Source organism: Cherax quadricarinatus, chromosome 16, assembly GCF_038502225.1.
Source record: "Cherax quadricarinatus isolate ZL_2023a chromosome 16, ASM3850222v1, whole genome shotgun sequence".
NCBI lineage: Eukaryota > Metazoa > Arthropoda > Malacostraca > Decapoda > Parastacidae > Cherax > Cherax quadricarinatus.
The window spans coordinates 4,483,859-4,504,413 of NC_091307.1; the positions used below are offsets into that span (position 1 = coordinate 4,483,859).

General features: G+C 41.5%; 1 long non-coding RNA gene across 1 annotated transcript in view; it reads right to left on the bottom strand.

Annotated features, from left to right (window-relative positions):
- Positions 1-19,975, bottom strand: part of LOC138852793 (uncharacterized) — a 169,922-nt gene extending 149,947 nt beyond the window's left edge. The window contains exon 1 of the long non-coding RNA XR_011392084.1: positions 19,632-19,975. This is a non-coding gene — a long non-coding RNA (uncharacterized lncRNA). The remainder of the gene's footprint in view (positions 1-19,631) is intronic.
- Between the last annotated feature and the right edge of the window lie 580 nt (positions 19,976-20,555).

Below are 20,555 nucleotides of genomic sequence, written 5' to 3' on the forward strand. Positions count from 1 at the left end.
TGCACTGGCCAGGGAGGTATACCATCTTTTAGGAGTGAAGAAGAACAGGATGTGAGTGTGGGGGAGGTGCGTGAGGCATCACGAAGAAAGGGCGTAAAACAGCTGGAACTGATGGGATCATGACAGAAATGTTAAAAGCAGGGGGGATATAGTGTTGGAGTGGTTGGTATTTTTGTTTAATAAATGTATGAAAGAGGGGAAGGTACCTAGAGATTGGCAGAGGGCATGTATAGTCCCTTTATATAAAGGGAAGGGAACATAAAATATTGTAAAAATTATAGAGGAATAAGTTTACTGAGTATACCAGGAAAAGTGAACGGTAGGGTTATAACTGAAAGAATTAGAGGTAAGACAGAATGTAGGATTGAGGATGAGCAAGGAGGTTTTAGGGTGGGTAGGAGATGTGTAGATCAAGTGTTTACATTGAAGAATATACGTGAACAGTATTTAGATAAAGGTAGGGAATTTTTTATTGCATTTATGGATTTAGAAAAGGCATATGATAGAGTGGATAGGGGAGTAATGTGGCAGATGTTGCAAGTATATGGAATAGGTGGTAAGTTACTAAATGTTGTAAAGAGTTTTTATGAGGATAGTGAGGCTCAGGTTAGGGAGAGGGAGGGAGACTACTTTCCGGTAAAAGTAGGTCTTAGACAGGGATGTGTAATGTCACCATGGCTGTTTAATATATTTATAGATAGGGTTGTAAAAGAAGTAAATGCTAAGGTGTTCGGGAGAGGGGTGGGATTAAATTATGGGGAATCAAGTACAAAATCGGAATTGACACAGTTGCTTTTTGCTGATGATACTGTGCTTATGGGAGATTCTAAAGAAAAATTGCAACGGCTAGTGGACGAGTTTGGGAGTGTGTGTAAAAGAAGAAAGTTGAAAGTGACCATAAAAAAGAGTAAGTGATGAGGGTATCAAATGATTTAAATAAAAAAAAAACTGGAAATCAAATTGGGGAGGAGGAGTATGGAAGAGATGAATGTTTTCAGATACTTGGGAGTTGACGTGTCGGCAGATGGATTTATGAAGGATGAGGGTAGTCATAGAATTGATGAGGGAAAAATGGCGAGTGGTGCGTTGAGGTATATGTGGAGACAGAAAACGTTATCTATAGAGGCAAAGAAGGAAATGTATGAAAGTATAGAAGTACCAACACTCTTATATGGGTGTGAAGCTTGGGTTGTGAATGCAGCAGCTAGGAGGCGGTTGGAGGCAGTGGAGATGTCCTGTCTAAGGGCAATGTGTGGTGTAAATATTATGCAGAAAATTCGGAGTGTAGAAATTAGGAGAAGGCGTGGAGTTAATAAAAGTATTAGTCAGAGGGCTGAAGAGGGTTTGTTCAGGTGGTTTGGTCATTTAGAAAGAATGGATCAAAGGAGAATGACATGGAGAGGGTATAAATCTGTAGCGGAAGGAAGGCTTGGTAGGGGTCGTCCTTGAAAAGGTTGGAATGAAGGGGTAGGGGAGGTTTTGTGGGCGAGGGGCTTGGACTTCCAGCAGGCGTGCGTGAGCGTGCTCGATAGGAGTGAATGGAGACGAATGGTATTTGGGACCTGACTATCTGTTGGAGTGTGAGCAGGGTAATATTTAGTGAAGGAATTCAGAGAAACCGGTTACTTTTATGTAGCCGAACTTGAGTCCTGGAAATGGGAAGTACAATGCCTGCACTCTTAAGGAGGGGTTTGGGATATTAGCAGTTTGGAGGGATATGTTGTGTATCTTTATACGTACGTGCTTCTAAACTGTTGTGTTCTGAGCACCTCTGCAAAAACAGTGATTATGTGTGAGTGAGGTGAAAGTGTTGAATGATGAATGTATTTTCTTTTTGGGGATTTTCTTTCTTTTTGGGTCACCCTGCCTCGGTGGGAGACGGCCGACTTTTATATATATATATATATATATATATATATATATATATATATATATATATATATATATATATATATATATATATATATATAATGTAAATATAATGGATATTTGAATATGAATATATGGGTCCCTGAACATGTGTATATGGATTCAAGTATGTGCGTTTATGAGTCCTCGGAAGTGTGTATATGGGTCCTCGGACGTATGTATATGGGTCTTCGTACGTACGTATATGGGTCCTCGGACGTGTGTATATCGGTCCTCGGATGTATATGGGTCCTCGGACGTATGTATATGGGTCCTCGGACGTATGTATATGGGTCCTCGGACGTATGTATATGGGTCCTCGGACGTATGTACATGGGTCCTCGGAAGTGTGTATATGGGTCATCGGAAGTGTGCATATGGGTCCTCGGACGTATGTATATGGGTCCTAGGACGTGTGTATATGGGTCCTCGGACGTGTGTATATGGGTCCTCGGACGTGTGTATATGGGTCCTCGGACGTATGTATATGGGTCCTCGGACGTATGTATATGGGTCCTTGGACGTGTGTGTATATGGGTCCTCGGAAGTGTGTATATGGGTCCTCGGACGTATGTATATGGGTCCTCGGACGTGTGTATATGGGTCCTCGGACGTGTATCGGTCCGATCATGCACACCCGTCACTATCACTTCCACCACGCCTGTTGCCACTTCCATCATCATCAATGTGACTACCGTTGGTGACTTTCTCACTCACTGCCACCAGTGTTGTCAACATGAGTGACATTTACTGTCCAATGCCACAAATAGTGCCAGTGTCAAACCTAAATCTCTCAATCCCTCACCTGCTACATTGTTCTGCCATACATCTACACCTCCCTCCCTCTCCCTCTCCTTCCCTCCCTCCCTCCCCCTGTCCATCCCTCACTCTCCCAGTTTCCCCATACAGCCACCACAGCTCTCTCTCTCTCTCTCTCTCTCTCTCTCTCTCTCACTTTCACTCTCTCACTTTCACTCTCTCACTTTCACTCACTCACTCTCTCACTCTCTCTCTCACTCTCTCACTCTCACTCTCTCACTCACTCTCTCACTCACTCTCTCACTCACTCACTCACTCTCTCACTCACTCTCTCACTCACTCTCTCACTCACTCTCTCACTCTCTCTTTCACTCTCTCTCTCTCACTCTCTCACTCTCTCACTCTCTCACTCTCTCACTCTCTCACTCTCTCACTCTCTCACTCACTCTCTCACTCTCTCACACTCTCACTCACTCTCTCACTCACTCTCTCACTCACTCTCTGACTCACTCTCTGACTCACTCTCTGACTCACTCTCTCACTCACTCTCTCACTCACTCTCTCACTCACTCTCTCACTCACTCTCTCACTCACTCTCTCACTCACTCTCTCACTCACTCTCTCACTCACTCTCTCACTCACTCTCTCACTCTTTCACTCTCTCACTCACTCACTCTCTCACTCTCTCACTCTCTCACTCTCTCACTCTCTCACTCTCTCACTCTCTCACTCACTCACGTGTGTATATGGGTCCTCGGACGTGTGTATATGGGTCCTCGGAAGTGTGTATATGGGTCCTCGGACGTATATGGGTTCTCGGACGTATGTATATGGGTCCTCGGACGTATGTATATGGGTCCTCGGACGTGTGTGTATATGGGTCCTCGGAAGTGTGTATATGGGTCCTCGGACGTATGTATATGGGTCCTCGGACGTGTGTATATGGGTCCTCGGACGTGTATCGGTCCGATCATGCACACCCGTCACTATCACTTCCACCACGCCTGTTGCCACTTCCATCATCATCAATGTGACTACCGTTGGTGACTTTCTCACTCACTGCCACCAGTGTTGTCAACATGAGTGACATTTACTGTCCAATGCCACAAATAGTGCCAGTGTCAAACCTAAATCTCTCAATCCCTCACCTGCTACATTGTTCTGCCCTACATCTACACCTCCCTCCCTCTCCCTCTCCTTCCCTCCCTCCCTCCCCCTGTCCATCCCTCACTCTCCCAGTTTCCCCATACAGCCACCACAGCTCTCTCTCTCTCTCTCTCTCTCTCTCTCTCTCTCTCTCTCTCTCACTCTCTCACTCACTATCTCACTCACTATCTCACTCACTATCTCATTCACTCACTATCTCACTATCTCTCTCACTATCTCACTATCTCTCTCACTCTCTCACTCTCTCACTCACTCTCTCACTCTCTCACTCTCTCACTCTCTCACTCTCTCACTCTCTCTCACTACGAGTGATAAGTGTAGAGATTTTAACGTTGCCTGTTCCCCCCCAGACTCCTTGTTACCAGACGTATAACAGCTAATTTTTAATTTGGCAGCTTGTGGTAAACACATTTCAATAGACAAATATAACTTCACCCAGCATGACTTAACTTTAAATGCAGAAAACAATCGTTTGAAAATTTGAACGCTAAGAAATTTACGTTGTGTACGTCGAAAAGCTGTCATAGTGAAATGAGAATACGGTCCAGTACAACAATCTATTTCATCCCCCTCAACTCACTCCCATACTCCTCCCTAATCATCCTTCTATTAGTCTTTATGCCAAACTGCAGAACGTACAACCTTCACTGCTCGTATAAGTTTAGTCAACCACCTGAATTACTGGGAATGCTTAAAGTCTCTCGAACTGTACTCCGTGGAACGAAGGCGAGAAAGATGCATCATAATCCACACCCGAAAAATATTGGAGGGACTGGTCCCAAACCTGTACACCAAAGAAAAACGGGAACGCGAAGAGTGCATTTAAAGAAAAGTGAATGGAGACCATAAGTCTAATGCTTCTCCTGGTGTGTTATCAGAGGAAGCTTACTGAGCTCTATGGGCTGTGGTAAGTTCATTGCTTCGCGTGCGGCTGACACCAACAGCCTGGTCGACTGGGCCAGCAATGACGCCTTGTTTGGTACCGGGTAGGGGGATAGAGGGGGGGGGGTTATGGCCGGCGGAGGCAGCAATTAAAACAAATTATTCTTTAATGGAATGGAATAGAAAGATAACTACCCCGTCTGTTATTCGTTCACAAGAGTGTAACAAAAGAACAAAAGGAAAGAGGAGCACTGCAGAAGGTCTACTGACTCATGCTGGGAAATGAAAAAGCAGCAGAGATTAAGAAGCAAAGAGACATGAAAGGTGAAAATATGGGAAACTGAAAGGTAGAGTGAATTCACGAGTAATCTGCAAGATTCACATTAAGAATATTGGGTATAAGAGCAACTCAATATTCTTTCCCCTCCGTCTTTCCGCGTAGGTTTCTGGGTTTCTTCCCATTTTCTCGTTCAGTTGCAACGTTTTAATGAATCTGGCTTATTTATGAACTGTTGGAGCCTCGGTATTATGGCTATTATTTTTATCTGGTAAAAAAAAAAAAAAACAGATGAGAGGAGATGTATTGAGATGTGTCTTGGAAAGGGGCTTTTTCAATCATTGACTTGAGTATTGTTAGGATAATGGACACGTATACAACTAATTTGACAATTTATTGTGATAACGCTTCGTTCTCCAGTTTTGTGTGATGAATGATTTTGAAAACCGACAAGTTGAAGAACTGAGACACTCATGCAACATATGGAAATCTTTATTGAAGAAACGTTTCGCCACACAGTGGCTTCATCAGTCTTATACAAAGCAGGAAGGTATAAGGAGAGGAGGAGTTTGAGGTAATCAGTCCATCAGCCTGGAGTCGATCAATCTTGTAGAAAGTACAGCACAGGGCCGTAGCAGTGGCTTATATACTGTAGTCAGGTGAGGCGAAGCAGGAGGAGGCGGGGTCACAGTGGAACCATCCATATGCAGGTCTTCGTCCAAAGATTGGATGAGTTTGAAGAATTCTTTGTATCAAGATCCCATGATGATGCAGTGTCTGACAGATGTGATGAATGGTTTTGAAAACCGACAAGTTGAAGAATTGAGACACTCATGCAACATATGGGAATCTTTATTGAAGAAAGGTTTCTCCAGTTTTGTTAAGCCAAATTCCCGGAGAGTGAAACGTTGCCACAGTATGTTGCATCTATGTCCATTTACCTAACATTTTGTCGTAATTCTACCATTATTACCTTGACTTAAGTAGTGTGTCCCAGAGGCGAAAAATCTCCAGGTTCCTCTCAGCAATTAAATTTTTTTTCACCACTTGTAGGATTTGCGCCATTTGTTTCCTTCTTTATTTTGAAAAAGCTGAAAAACCCGGCGATGCCTAGATATAAATATTTTCTTGCAAAATACGCCTATTCCTATGCAAATAAATTGTGGGGAACTTTTTCTTTTCAGTGGCTCTTCCGAGAGGGAACTCACGCTCCTGCACGTGCCTTGTCAGGAGGTAGGTGAAATTAAGACACATATGCAACATCTGGGTATCTTTATTGTAGACGTTTCGCCATCCAGTGGCTTTATCAACACAAATTCCAGGACATAACTTGAAGACAGTAGGACTATGTACAGAAGATGAGGTAATCAGTCCCTCAACCTAGGAGTAGGTGCGAAGAGCACCGTAGTCGTGAAGATTCTGAAGCAGAAGCAAGGCGCCTGACGCTTATATACTAACGTCAGGTGTAGCAGACGAGGGCATAGTAGAAGTAGGTCCTACCCTTCTCTTTGGGTAGGACCTACCCATCTCTTTGGGAAGGACCTACTTCCACTGGGGAGTCCCGCCTACCAGTGACTATGCCCTCGTCTGCTACACCTGACGTTAGTATATAAGCGTCAGGCGGTTTGCTTCTGCTTCAGAATCTTCACGACTACGGTGCTCTTCGCACCTACTCCAAGGTTGAGGGACTGATTACCTCATCTTCTGTACATAGTTCTACTGTCTTCAAGTTATGTCCTGAAATTTGCATTGATAAAGCCACTGGATGGCGAAACGTCTGCAATGAAGATACCCAGATGTTGCACATGTGTCTTAATTTCATCTTGTCGGTATTGTATACCATTCTTGTACAGGAGGTAGGTGGAGGGGGTCTCACTCCCCTGCACGTGCCTTGTCAGGAAGTGGGTCTGACGCCCCTGCACTTGCTTTGACAGGAGGTGGGTGTGCGGACTCCACCTCACATCCACCTACAGTAAGGAGACAATTGTGGGAAACTCAACTCCACCTTGTCAGGGGACAAGTAAATGTATCTAATTATATTCAAAAAATTAATAGGTCGGTTTAAATTAGGAGTTAGTATAATAAATAGGATTACATCAGATTGTAAACGCACACAACATGTTTGTGAAATCAGCATATAAAGAGTGCTTTAAAACGTTTCGCTCAACTAGGAGCCATTAAAAAGCACTCAAAATTGGGTTTCTCCAAGCTAAAATTTGAGAATGGCATATACTTTATGTTTTTGAAATCGGTATAAAATAGCTTTAAAACGATGTGTCACGCAACATATTACCAGCAAAAAAAAAAAAAAAAAAAAAAAAAAAAAAAAAAAAAAAAAATACAATGGAGGTGAGTGCAGAAACACTGCCCTCATTTTAACTCTTGATCTACCTTTCACAGGTTTCGAGAGTTTTCCTAACCCGGCCCTGCAACCAGTTTATATAGTTGTTGCTACTTTCGGCCTGCTGGCCCATGTACCCATCACAGGTTAGTTAATCCAACACTTGGCGGAGGTATTTCTAGAGATTTCTTTCGAAGACTTCTACACTTGCTCCGGCGGTGTTTCTGATATCTTCTAAGATATTTAGTAGTTTGGGGCAGCGGACAGTGCTACACTGTTCTCGTATTGTACCCGCGGCTCTCCTTTTTAACCGAAATTGTTTTATATTTTCTCTCGTATCTCTTATTCCAGCATGCTATGGCAGTGTGCAGATATTTGTGTAGACCCTTAAGTACCATCCACGTACATGTTATGTTGTATCTCCTTTCCCCAATTAAAATAATGGAAAGCCAAATTTTTTTTACGAAATCATTACAAAAAACCGTGTTTTAAAATGATTTGCTACTCAACATAGTAAGTTATAAAAATATCTTCGCCAAGGGGCTCATCCCCCACGAGTTTTTATTTATGGAACGCCATATGTTTTAGAAATCAATGTAAAAGAAATACTTTAAAAAGATGTACTTGCTTCTAAACGCAGTGCACACAATAAAACGCCTCCCCTCCCGATGGGTTACACCCCAAATTAAAATTCTTGTATGCCATATAGTTGAAAAAAAGTTCCTGGGTACAGGAAAGCCTATGGCAATGTTTACATGCACTAACTTTCATGCTCGAGTTATTAAAATCTCAGACAAAAGCCATCACTCACAAATATGGAAGATAAAGATTGTCTTTACATCATTGCTAGACCTTTTATCCAACAATTAGGTTTTCTGCTTTAAATGTTTAGATCAAGTCTCAACGAATGCAATCTCCCCCCATCCTCCTTTTCCTTCCTCTCCGTTCCTCCCAGAGGCTACGGCCCAGAGATGTCAGAAGTGAGATGTCAGTGCAGCCTCCTCCCAGGCCAGCCGAGAGAGTAATCTTCCTTCCCGACGGCTTTCATGTCATCAAAACTTTTAAGAAAATATTCCAAACAACCTTGCATATAAAATACCTGTAAAGTGGATATTTTTCATTTTAATTTTTTGACACGATTTTCGCTATAATAGTATATATTATTCCACAAACTTGTTTGACTGTCTCTCACGTCCATATACAGTGTATCATACGTTATCAAAAACATGGATGGGGGCGTGTACTCACCTAGTTGTACTCACCTAGTTGAGGTTGCGGGGGTCGAGTCCGAGCTCCTGGCCCCGCCTCTTCACTGATCGCTACTAGGTCACTCTCCCTGAGCCGTGAGCTTTATCGTACCTCTGCTTAAAGCTATGTATGGATCCTGCCTCCACTACATCGCTTCCCAAACTATTCCACTTACTGACTACTCTGTGGCTGAAGAAATACTTCCTAACATCCCTGTGATTCATCTGTGTCTTTAGCTTCCAACTGTGTCCCCTTGTTACTGTGTCCAATCTCTGGAACATCCTGTTTTTGTCCACCTTGTCAATTCCTCTCAGTATTTTGTATGTCGTTATCATGTCCCCCCTATCTCTCCTGTCCTCCAGTGTCGTCAGGTTGATTTCCCTTAACCTCTCCTCGTAGGACATACCTCTTAGCTCTGGGACTAGTCTTGTTGCAAACCTTTGCACTTTCTCTAGTTTCTTTACGTGCTTGGCTAGGTGTGGGTTCCAAACTGGTGCCGCATACTCCAATATGGGCCTAACGTATACGGTGTACAGGGTCCTGAACGATTCCTTATTAAGATGTCGGAATGCTGTTCTGAGGTTTGCTAGGCGCCCATATGCTGCAGCAGTTATTTGGTTGATGTGCGCTTCAGGAGATGTGCCTGGTGTTATACTCACCCCAAGATCTTTTTCCTTGAGTGAGGTTTGTAGTCTCTGACCCCCTAGACTGTACTCCGTTTGCGGCCTTCTTTGCCCTTCCCCAATCTTCATGACTTTGCACTTGGTGGGATTGAACTCCAGGAGCCAATTGCTGGACCAGTTCTGCAGCCTGTCCAGATCCCTTTGTAGTTCTGCCTGGTCTTCGATCGAGTGTATTCTTCTCATCAACTTCACGTCATCTGCAAACAGGGACACCTCAGAGTCTATTCCTTCTGTCATGTCGTTCACAAATACCAGAAACAGCACTGGTCCTAGGACTGACCCCTGCGGGACCCCGCTGGTCACAGGCGTGTGTGTGTGTGTGTGTGTGTGTGTGTGTGTGTGTGTGTGTGTGTGTGTGTGTGTGTGTGTGTGTGTGTGTGTGTGTGTGTGTGTGTGTGTGTGTGTGTGTGTGTGTGTGTGTGTGTGTGCGCGTGTGTGTGTGTGTGTGTGTGTGTGTGTGTGTGTGTGTGTGTGTGTGTGTGTGTGTGTGTGTGTGTGTGTGAAAGAAACAAAGGAAAGGGAAAGAGCTAGCGAGAGAGGGAGTGTGAAAGACTGAGAGCAAAAGAGAAAGCAAGAGCGAACCAGAAAACAAGCGAGAAAACGAGAGAGAGAGCGAGGGAGAGAGCTAGAGAGAGCGAACGAGAGAATGAGAAAGCTAACAAAAGAGCGAGATTTATATATATATATATATATATATATATATATATATATATATATATATATATATATATATATATATATATATATATATATATATATAGAGAGAGAGAGAGAGAGAGAGAGAGAGAGAGAGAGCGCAAAAGCCAAGTATGAATCGTAACTGCTTCAGTCACATCAAAAGACGACAGTGAAAAAACAGGCAGAAATACAAAAATACTGAAGAAGGAAAGAAGCTCATGAGAATAGACAAGGAAGACTGTGAGGAGCTGAACAAATGGTTAAAGACTGGTTCTTAGTGGAAACACGGGGAACACTAAAGGCTCAAAGAGACAGGGTACAGCAACTGGTACTGGACACCATACACACACCAGGGAAAGGTGAAAAATCTTCTGAGCGAGTTGGATACATGAGAGGCAAGGGATTCTACGAGAAGAGGCACAAGCATTATTTGACATACAAACTAAAACATGAATGTCAACAGGTATAGAAAAATTGCCAGATATTTGGAAAACAGAGAATGCAATCCAAGCGTTTAAGAAAGGCCACGGATGCATTAAACTACAGACTAGCATCACTGCCATGCGTACTGTGAAAGGTAATGCACAAAATCAGAAGAAAAGTGGTAGAACATTTGTAGACAAGTGGTTCCATAAATAAGCCCAGAATGGGTTTATAAATGACATATCTTGTCTCACAAACTTGTTGGAGTTCTATGACAAAGTAACAAAAGTGAGGGTGGAAAAGGATGAGTGGACGCATGTTGAGTGGACGCATGTTCTTGGACAGCAAGAAGGCATTCGATACCGTACCTAACAAGAGACTTGAGGATCCGGCAAGAACAAGGGGAATAACAGGGAATGCACTACGGTAGAAAAAATAATTTATAGAAAGGAGACAATGAGTGATTATTTGAGAAGAGATGCCAGAATGGTCACGTGTAAGAAGAGAGGTTTGTGCATGGTCTGGAATTATGACCTGTACTGTTGCTGCTGTAGGTGAATAATATTTAATAAAAGATATAGAAAATGTATATGTATTTGCCGATTGTATAAAAATTAATGAAGAAAACAAAAGCTGATAAAGAAAAACTGCTGGAATTCAACCTCAGCTTATGAATGATTATGAAAGTTAAGGAATGGGGTAAGAAAACAGGACAGCAAGTAGAGACACGAGGGACAGAGGCAACAAACCTCACTAAAGGAGGAAGGCGTAAGGATGAACATAGTGCTGGGCATATAGCCAGAGGCACAAATCAACCGAATACCTCCGCAACAAATACCAGCTCGGCAAATCTAAGACTAATTTTCAGCAACGTATGTCAGGCTTATATTGGAGTATGCAGCACCAGTATGGAACCCTCATTTGAAAAGTGCGGTGGAATGCAGGTGACAAACGAGAGGGCACACGAACCATACCTGACGATAGAGGATAGATGAACCAGAGTAAACATGATAACGACGTACAAAATACTTAGAAGACGTGATAAGGTGGGCAGAAATAGACGGTTTATGAGATAGGAAACACAAGTGAGTGCGTACGGAGAGAGAGACAGACGCACGCACATAACCAATATTATATAAAAAAATACCTCCTTAATCAAAGATAAGAACTGCAGTTACTCAGGTAATAGAGGAGCAGTGTAAGCACAAGTGGCCATGATCAAACATGAAGTATACAGTAATTAGTAGTAGACTCAGCGATTACACTCAACTACCACGAATTACAGTCAACTACCACGAATTGCAAACCGTCTGGGATTACGATAAACATGTAAAGATTATATTAAACTGTTAAGAGTTAGAATATGGATTACAATACTTTCAGGAATTACATTGTCTCATGGATTACACTAATCTTTTTGGGATTACAGTAGACTCTCAGGAGATTACAGTACTCTGCATATATACATTGAGAAATCTGTACAACACTAATTATCCTGCGTAGATGGTGTAAAGTTAGTTAGGGAAGTAATCGGATTTTAGAGATTACGGTTGGCAGGAGACAGGAAGATGAGAAAATTAGGGAGGTGGGGAAGAAGGAATGACTGCGAGAGATGGATAGACATGTGAAGGATTATGTGGGAGGAAGGGAAGCTGGTTAGAAGAGGTAGTAGTAATAATAATCGTAACAAACTTACCGCGTAGGTCACGGATGAAGAATGAGTGAGAGATGGAATAAGGAGACACCAACGGGGAGGGAAGGACTGGAGAAGAGAGGAAACCATATCGAAAAAGAACAAGCAGTATTAAGGTCAATTGCCACGTACTAATAAGAGCAGTGGAGGTGGGGGAGGTGGCGAGACGAAAATCCAGTATTCATTATTGTATAAGTGTGATCATATTCCATTAATTTAATTACATTTTTATAATTAATTTGCATACATTGCTGTGATGAGCGCCGACAGTAATTCTGAAGTGAAATTCAGCTGTCATGGGAATTTTATGTGACGAGTATAATCTTAATAGAACGTGTTTAAATATAATACAGTAAATGCTGTACAATGGAATTCAGTTTCACAGGGATCCAGAAAAGAGGACAGATTATGACTCAGGGTTGGATACCAGTGATACGAAAATAATAGCTAATCAGGGAAGTATGTTAAGGATAGGGATCTAGAGATATACAGGGTGATATATTAGAGATACAAATCAAGGAATCTACAAGCTTTTATACTAGTAATAGGTATATGGTATTATATAATTTAGCACATTAATGATATGAATTTTGGAATATACAGGGCTGAATATTAGGGATCAGGATACGAGAACAAAAAAAAAGTTGCTGAAGGGATATACACCACTTCTAAACTTTTGTTCTTTTCTGTCTCAATCACTGCAGCCCAAAGGCAGGGCGTTGACTCAGAGGGCTTCTTGTATTTTGCCTCATACTGTAATTACACATACATATATACATACCATACATATGAAATGTTGCTTTAAATATGAACATTTTTCAACCAGCAAAACTTTGGTTTGGTTGTGCCAGCGACACCAACAGCGACCCTTATGTCTCTTCCCAGAGCCCACGAAGCTTTCATGGTACATCCATTACCATACCCCTCAAAGCCATAAACTCTAAGGTAGGTCGTAATGATCGACTGACACTGAATAAACCAGAGAAAGGACGGAGACTTGAATGGTTCTGGTAATAGCAAGCCAGGTTCAATCTTCTGTTTATATATTGACTTGAGTGTGCATATATATATATATATATATATATATATATATATCTATATATATATATATATATATATATATATATATATATATACACACACACACACACACACACACACACACACACACACACACACACACACACACACACACACACACACACACACACACACACACATTAGCAACATGACCACAGCGAAAAAAAACATTCCAAGCGCTTCCATGTTTGCTTACATTATTAATCTTCCTTGATAATGCGAGATACTACGAAAGCGCTTGGTACATTCAATATTTATACTGTTCTTATAACTCACATTAAAATGTTTTTCCTTCGACATTATTGCATACATAATGTATATATAATGTATATGAATAAACTTAAGAATGAATGGAGACTCAAGCCGTAGTCCTGACTAGTAGCAGGTCCTGAGCTGTACCATTGGGCAACGAGGCTTCCAGTAAAAGTGTTCCACAGTAGGAAAGCCTTATATCCCAGTAGCACACTGGCAGTTGTTCATTACAGCTAGAGTTCACATGATCAATATGATAGTGAGAGTTGAGGGAAGGCAGTGTTGGAAGTGTGGCCGGGACTCGCCAGCAGTGCTTTCCCATCAGTCTGGTAAAAGCTTTGCTGCTGAGAAAATCCTCCATTCACGATACTCAGGGGAATCTCAGAGTCGGGAAGACCCACAATCTCGATCTGAATAGAACAGTAAAAACAACAACAACAAAAAAAACACACGCACGCGGGCGCACGCGGGCACACACGCGCACACGCACACACGCACACACACACACACACACACACACACACACACACACACACACACACACACACACACACATATGGGCGCCTAGCAAACCTCAGAACAGCATTCCGACATCTTAATAAGGAATCGTTCAGGACCCTGTACACCGTATACGTTAGGCCCATATTGGAGTATGCGGCACCAGTTTGGAACCCACACCTAGCCAAGCACGTAAAGAAACTAGAGAAAGTGCAAAGGTTTGCAACAAGACTAGTCCCAGAGCTAAGAGGTATGTCCTACGAGGAGAGGTTAAGGGAAATCAACCTGACGACACTGGAGGACAGGAGAGATAGGGGGGACATGATAACGACATACAAAATACTGAGAGGAATTGACAAGGTGGACAAAGACAGGATGTTCCAGAGATTGGACACAGTAACAAGGGGACACAGTTGGAAGCTGAAGACACAGATGAATCACAGGGATGTTAGGAAGTATTTCTTCAGCCACAGAGTAGTCAGTAAGTGGAATAGTTTGGGAAGCGATGTAGTGGAGGCAGGATCCATACATAGCTTTAAGCAGAGGTATGATAAAGCTCACGGCTCAGGGAGAGTGACCTAGTAGCGATCAGTGAAGAGGCGGGGCCAGGAGCTCGGACTCGACCCCCGCAACCTCAACTAGGTGAGTACAACTAGGTGAGTACACAAATACACATTCAAGAGGCGATACGGTTGAAATGGGCTCCAAGTAGAGTGAGCTTATTACTGGAAACTTTAAATCTAAAGACCACAAATAATTGAAAATTAATGGACACCACAACCATCACTCTACTTCTGGTATACAAAGAGGCAATTAAAAATATATTAATATTACAAGTAATCGTGTAAGTCTGCATTCATGAAAAATATCTGAAGTGCAGCTTAATGGCATTATAAGAAAGTCACCCAGTGAACCCCACAAATATGTTCCAGGACCGAGAGGGCCAAGATAAATGTTTCATGTTGCTGATGGACGCTCGCAGTTGCCTGCTTTATGTCAAGTTTTTTCCGTTATTTTATGACTAACAATTTGCAGCACTTTGGTGCCGGTTTTTACGACTATGCAATCTTGTTACCTTGCCCACGTACACATTACGTGAGGCAGGCGGCAGTAATATGCGTTTCATCTCTTCTGTCTCTCTTACGACGAGGCATATATCACCCCTGAATTTAAAAAAATCCACCCCTGAGGCAGTGAGAGTCACATGTAGATTTTTCAGTTAGTCTATAAGCAGCAGTGGTTTTATCCCCTGTGGTCGTCACTACCCACGCTTCCCAAGGGATAGCAGCTGCTCCCATCTATACTTTCCCCAGTCCCTCAACCACAGGAAATGGAGACAGAGCAAGGTATATCATTCCATGAATTTTACTAATGAAGCATGGAGGACAGAGGGGGATAAGGATTTTAAAAACGTATATCAGAAAAGTATAAAGAATGGAAGTGTCGTTAAAAAATGAGAAAGGGAAAAAATATAAAAAATACGAGGTTTTGAGAGAGAAAGAAGAGAAAGATAAGGAGAAACAAAAGATAGAGAAAGAAAGAGAGAGAGAGAGAGAGAGAGAGAGAGAGAGAGAGAGAGGGGGGGGGGGTGGACTCATCTCTGCCAAGCGGAGAAAAGAATGCAATAACATTTACATCCTGGTTTGGGCAGCGTTTGTAAATGAGAGAGCAGTAGAGGATAATAAGAGAGAGAGAAACGCATTCCTGGATCGCAAGCGTCCCTTGCCCAGCTGAATACATTCATGAACACGATCATTTGACTTACATGCCTCAGGCTTTCGCCTATCAAGCCACATCAGGTCACTGTGAACACTTTTGCTCCTTCATGCGAGTACAGAGATGGAGGCGGTGTACAGGAAAGACTTTAACGGGAAGGAGAAGTACAGTTATATTCTTGAGGAAGCGCCAAACCATAGGGATTATGCATCGCCTTGGAAATGGAAGGAAATCAGTTTTGCTTCGTGGATGGGGTGGGTAACCTCAATTCCGTGGAGCGAGTGGCCTCCAGTATCAAAGCATCCACTTGAAGGAGGGGGAAGAGTAAGTGGTAGGAGGATTAACAGTAAAGCACCTTGATGGAAAGGAAAATGAAGAGGGAGAGATAGAGATATTAATAAAGTTGAAGCAGCGTAAAAAGAGAGTAAGCGAGATGTTATCAACAAATTTTGTTGAAATAAAGAAAAGTTTTGAAGTGAGATTAATAAGTTGAGGAAGCATAAGGAACGAATGGAAAAAGACTGAAAAAAAAAACGAATGACTGAAATTGGTGAATGATCAAGTCCTCTGCTTTCTGCCAACCGTGGCGAGACTGCATGGTCAGGTTACATACCTTCTTCCTAGAACATTTTCTGGGCTTTGACCGGGCGGGATTTAGGCACACTATTTTAAACCTTTGGCCAGTACCAACTACACCAACACGTTTATTAAAACATGTACTGAGGAAAGTTGAAAATTCTGGTAGTCATGCATATAATAAAATATTTAAGAAAGGTATTAAGTAGTCACAACAGAAATAACGAGGTGGCGTCCCACACATGAACCGTATTAGCGATAATAATAATAAAATATAATCTTGAATGAAAAATAGAATCCATTATTATTATTATTATTATTATTATTATTATTATTGTTGCAATTAAGGGGAAACGCTAAACCCGAATCATTGAACAGCGCATGTGGGAGGGGGGGAGATGTGGAAGGTATTCAGGCTTAATTCAGGGAACTAGAGCACAGGTACAATTCCCTAGATCAAGACCCTTCACAAGCGTCAAGGAACCTTTCTTAAGGGGATAGAACCCATTAGAAATGTAACAAAATACTCTTTTAATGGGGAACAGAGTCTATTTAGTAGGAACAGGATATATTTGGTTGAAAAATCATCTATTTAACTGCAATAGAATATAATTTGAAGTTATATCATTTAATGGAGAATATAGTCTGTTAAAATGAACATAATTTAATAACGAATATGATCAACTCCCAATGATATTGTCGAGTCCCGTCTGTACCTCCGGCTGACATTCGACGAAGTAAGGAGCAAGACAGGGACATTATACACTGATGGCTTGTTACAGGTTGTCACCAGAATTACCCTTTGTCGAGCGAGCTTGTTACTCGATGTCACTGCCGACGTCGACACTAATCCCCATCAGGCTAACACCTCGGCCAGGCAGAGAGATCTGGAGCTCCAGCCCCCGGTGGACCCACTGGGCGTTCAAAGTTTAATGGTCGACGAGGGATGACAGCGCTGGAGGTGGATTATCCGGGGTGGACAGAATAGGCTCCCGGCCACCGCTGGACGTCAGCCTTTTCCGATGCACTTTCCCTACTTTTTATGTGCTCTACACTATCATGAAGGACACTTTATTAAAAGAACTGGAGCACCTCTCCCTTTCCTTGGATCGAATTTGTCTCCCATTCGGCAAGGTGTTGTATGACCCCCTAATGGAGTAGCTTTCCTTCATGAGAGAAAATATATTAGGTGCACGTTTTATGATTTCTGAGCGATCAAAATACATATGAGCAAGGAACTTCCGTATCTCATAATCCTAACCTCTAATGCTACATCCGTGGTTGTTAACCAGGGCGAACCTGTACCCCTTAGTGAGGTGGTGAAAGACATCCAAAAACGTTTTTTTCTTTTAACAAATTCTATAGTTTACTACTCTGCTTTGAGTTAAGAAGTGAATGCCGTTTTCGTCTAAACGCCTCTTACACCATAATCTTTACTCGTATGGTACCCGCTCAGTTTCCATGTTTGCACAGTTCCTTGGATATTCTTACTCAAATATTTTCTGGGTGCCGGTGTAACAGATTTGTTATGTTAAATTTGGGGAATGAGTTGTAGAATGATGTTGGTGTAGAATAGGAATTATGAAATTTATGAATGGATAATTATCCATTCATAAATTATCTTCACAGATTTATAATAATTATAATTATAAATAAGTAAAGATAATAATTTTTGTATAATTCTGATATGAAATAATTATGCAATAATTTCTAGGTATCTGTGTGACTTATCATGTCCAAGTAACTCAAGCCTAATGACAATGTCACTTATGGTTGTAGCTGCAGGGCAGAAAAAGTTGGAACTCAGACTGCACAATATTTAGAAATGCAGACCTTCAAGACCTGATCGTGGCAGTACCTTGCCAACGTTAGGATTTGTGCCGGATGAGAAATCTGTTGCAAGCATTTTATCAAGTTGGGTTTTTGTGCCAAGAAGAAGAAAACACATTCAATTATTGAAGAACTGGCAAAATCCTTTTGCACAGGAAACAGCAAATGACAAAAATGGTGTCGGGAACCAAGAGGTCAAAAGAAACTTCAACAGGTACCTTTATCAAATGACTTTATCCAATATGGGATTAATGACACGATCTTGTGTCATCAAAGTGAATCTTCAAACAGACGAGTCAACCGACATTAGTTCTTCAGTCAATTGTTGGGACTGTGCGTGCGTGAAGAAGAGAGAAGTGGTGTTAGAAAGTTTTCTTGTGTGAACCCCCTGAAAACAACTACAAAATCAGTTGACGAGTTTAGTCTAAATCATAAGGTATTCTCATTAAATAAAATGAATGAGCGTTATTAGTTTGAGGCTTTTCAGAAGAGTTTTCTTTAGTCACTGAATGGAATCCTGCCTCACAGTTTATTTAATAAAGTTGGCAAAAAGAGGACTTCTGCAACCGAATAACCATTTGAGCCTAACATCTAAGAAAACCCAACAGCTGAAAAAGTTTGAAACCAGACAAAAGAGGCATTTCCTAAATAACTTAAAGACAATACCGTGACTGGAACAATACACAAATAACTCGCTCACAGGAGAGAGGAGGCGCTTACGACAACGTTTCGATCCGACATGGACCATTTACAAAGTCACTTCCTAGTGTCTCCATGTTTTTAACTCATCGTATGTTATTAAACTGGCAAATTTGCTACTAAAATGAACTGAAATGCGCTCGTACTACCCTGTCTTTCGAGATACATCACCCATTAAAGATTGCTGTCGTTCGAAAGGGGTATGTATTTAATATAGTTTGTGGAAAATAAATCACACTTTATTTACAATCTCCGCCAAAGAGGTGGACCGGTAAGCCAGCGGAAAGCCTCAGTCAGATGACCAAAAGCTCCAGCTGTGGGTCATCATATGACTTCAGTGTCAAGAAACACTTGTCCTGTTTCTTGACAAACCGTACAACCTAACCTGAATGTCTGAAACCAGGCAGAAGGGGCTTTAGAAAATTATCGGACCCATTTCATGCTAATAGTTGCATGAACACTTGCCCTATTTACGGAATATCTTTAATTAAATTTTCAAGCACACTGGATCAAGTGTTTTTTTGTTATAAATAAAATAATAAAAGAAGTTTTGAAGAAAAAATAAAGGAAAAAATAAAATTCACGTAATTACTAAATAAAAGTTCCCCTAAGGTCACCTAACTATTAGCTTCGGCCGGTAGAAATAAGCAACAGAAACCATATTCCAGCAATCTTGTCTGAGTAAAAAACGTTAACCAGATTCAGTTCGACGCGCATATAACACCATGGTAGTGCACCTCCCCTTCCCGAGTGGTCATCCCCTACTAACCCATACCGTATACAAATGTGTAGTTTCCAGGACAGGGTTATGACACTCACATAAGTAATATATACTCCCAATATTTCTTCTAACAAAAAAAATAATTCACTCTCATATTCTGTCGATAATGCCTCAAAAATGCATAACTGGATAACACCTACCTTCATTAAATATCTTCACAGCACGGGAAGATAAGGTTTTTCTGCAGATGACTGAACGAGTTAAACTGAGTAAACCAAAAGGTTGAACGCCGATCATTAAGGCTGAACGATAACATCAAAAATCCTACAGATTACTAAAACTATGAACTGAAACGAACACTGGTTGTACATGCACTGAGTGGATATACATTTCCCGGCGTAAATGCAGCGATAAAGTACACCATTCCAGCCCTATGTACAATGTTTCAGTAAACATTTCCGGGCGTAAATACACTGACAAGGTACACATCTCTGGGTGTAAATACACTAATAAAGTACATATCTCCTGGAGCAGCAACTCTCACAAGCACTGTGTACAAATGTTTACCTCCATTTCACGGAAATACAAAGCCCATTTTTATTGGATATTATTGCTGGTACCTGGGAAAGATCAGCCAATAGTAATTAAGGAAACGCAGCTGAGGGGCAGCCGGCGCCTTGTACTCACCAATTATAATCTACCACTACAGACTCGCTGTTAGCGTGTTTCAACAGTCCGCCAAACAAGTCAAATTGACTCAATAAAATAAATATATATTTTCCCAAATATTTTCTTATTCATTTGTAAATATGTATCTGTCTATTAGGAGTGTATAAAAAATAACTTCAGACCAAAATTTATTTAGCAATCTAATATAACCTTGTGGTCAAACAGGCAAAAAATAATATAACTTAATTAAAGCTAACCAAGCTATTAAAATTTATCCTAAATTTTTTTAGAGTTATACAATATTCAGTTGGGCTCTGGTATACATATATTGTTGATTGGTTAATTAAGTTTAGAGCCTATCGATTAAACGGAAGTCGTCAGGGCTGCAAGTCACCTGCGCTCCGCCAGTCACCTCGTTGTCTTACGGTCACTGATCCATCCGAGAAAAATCAAAT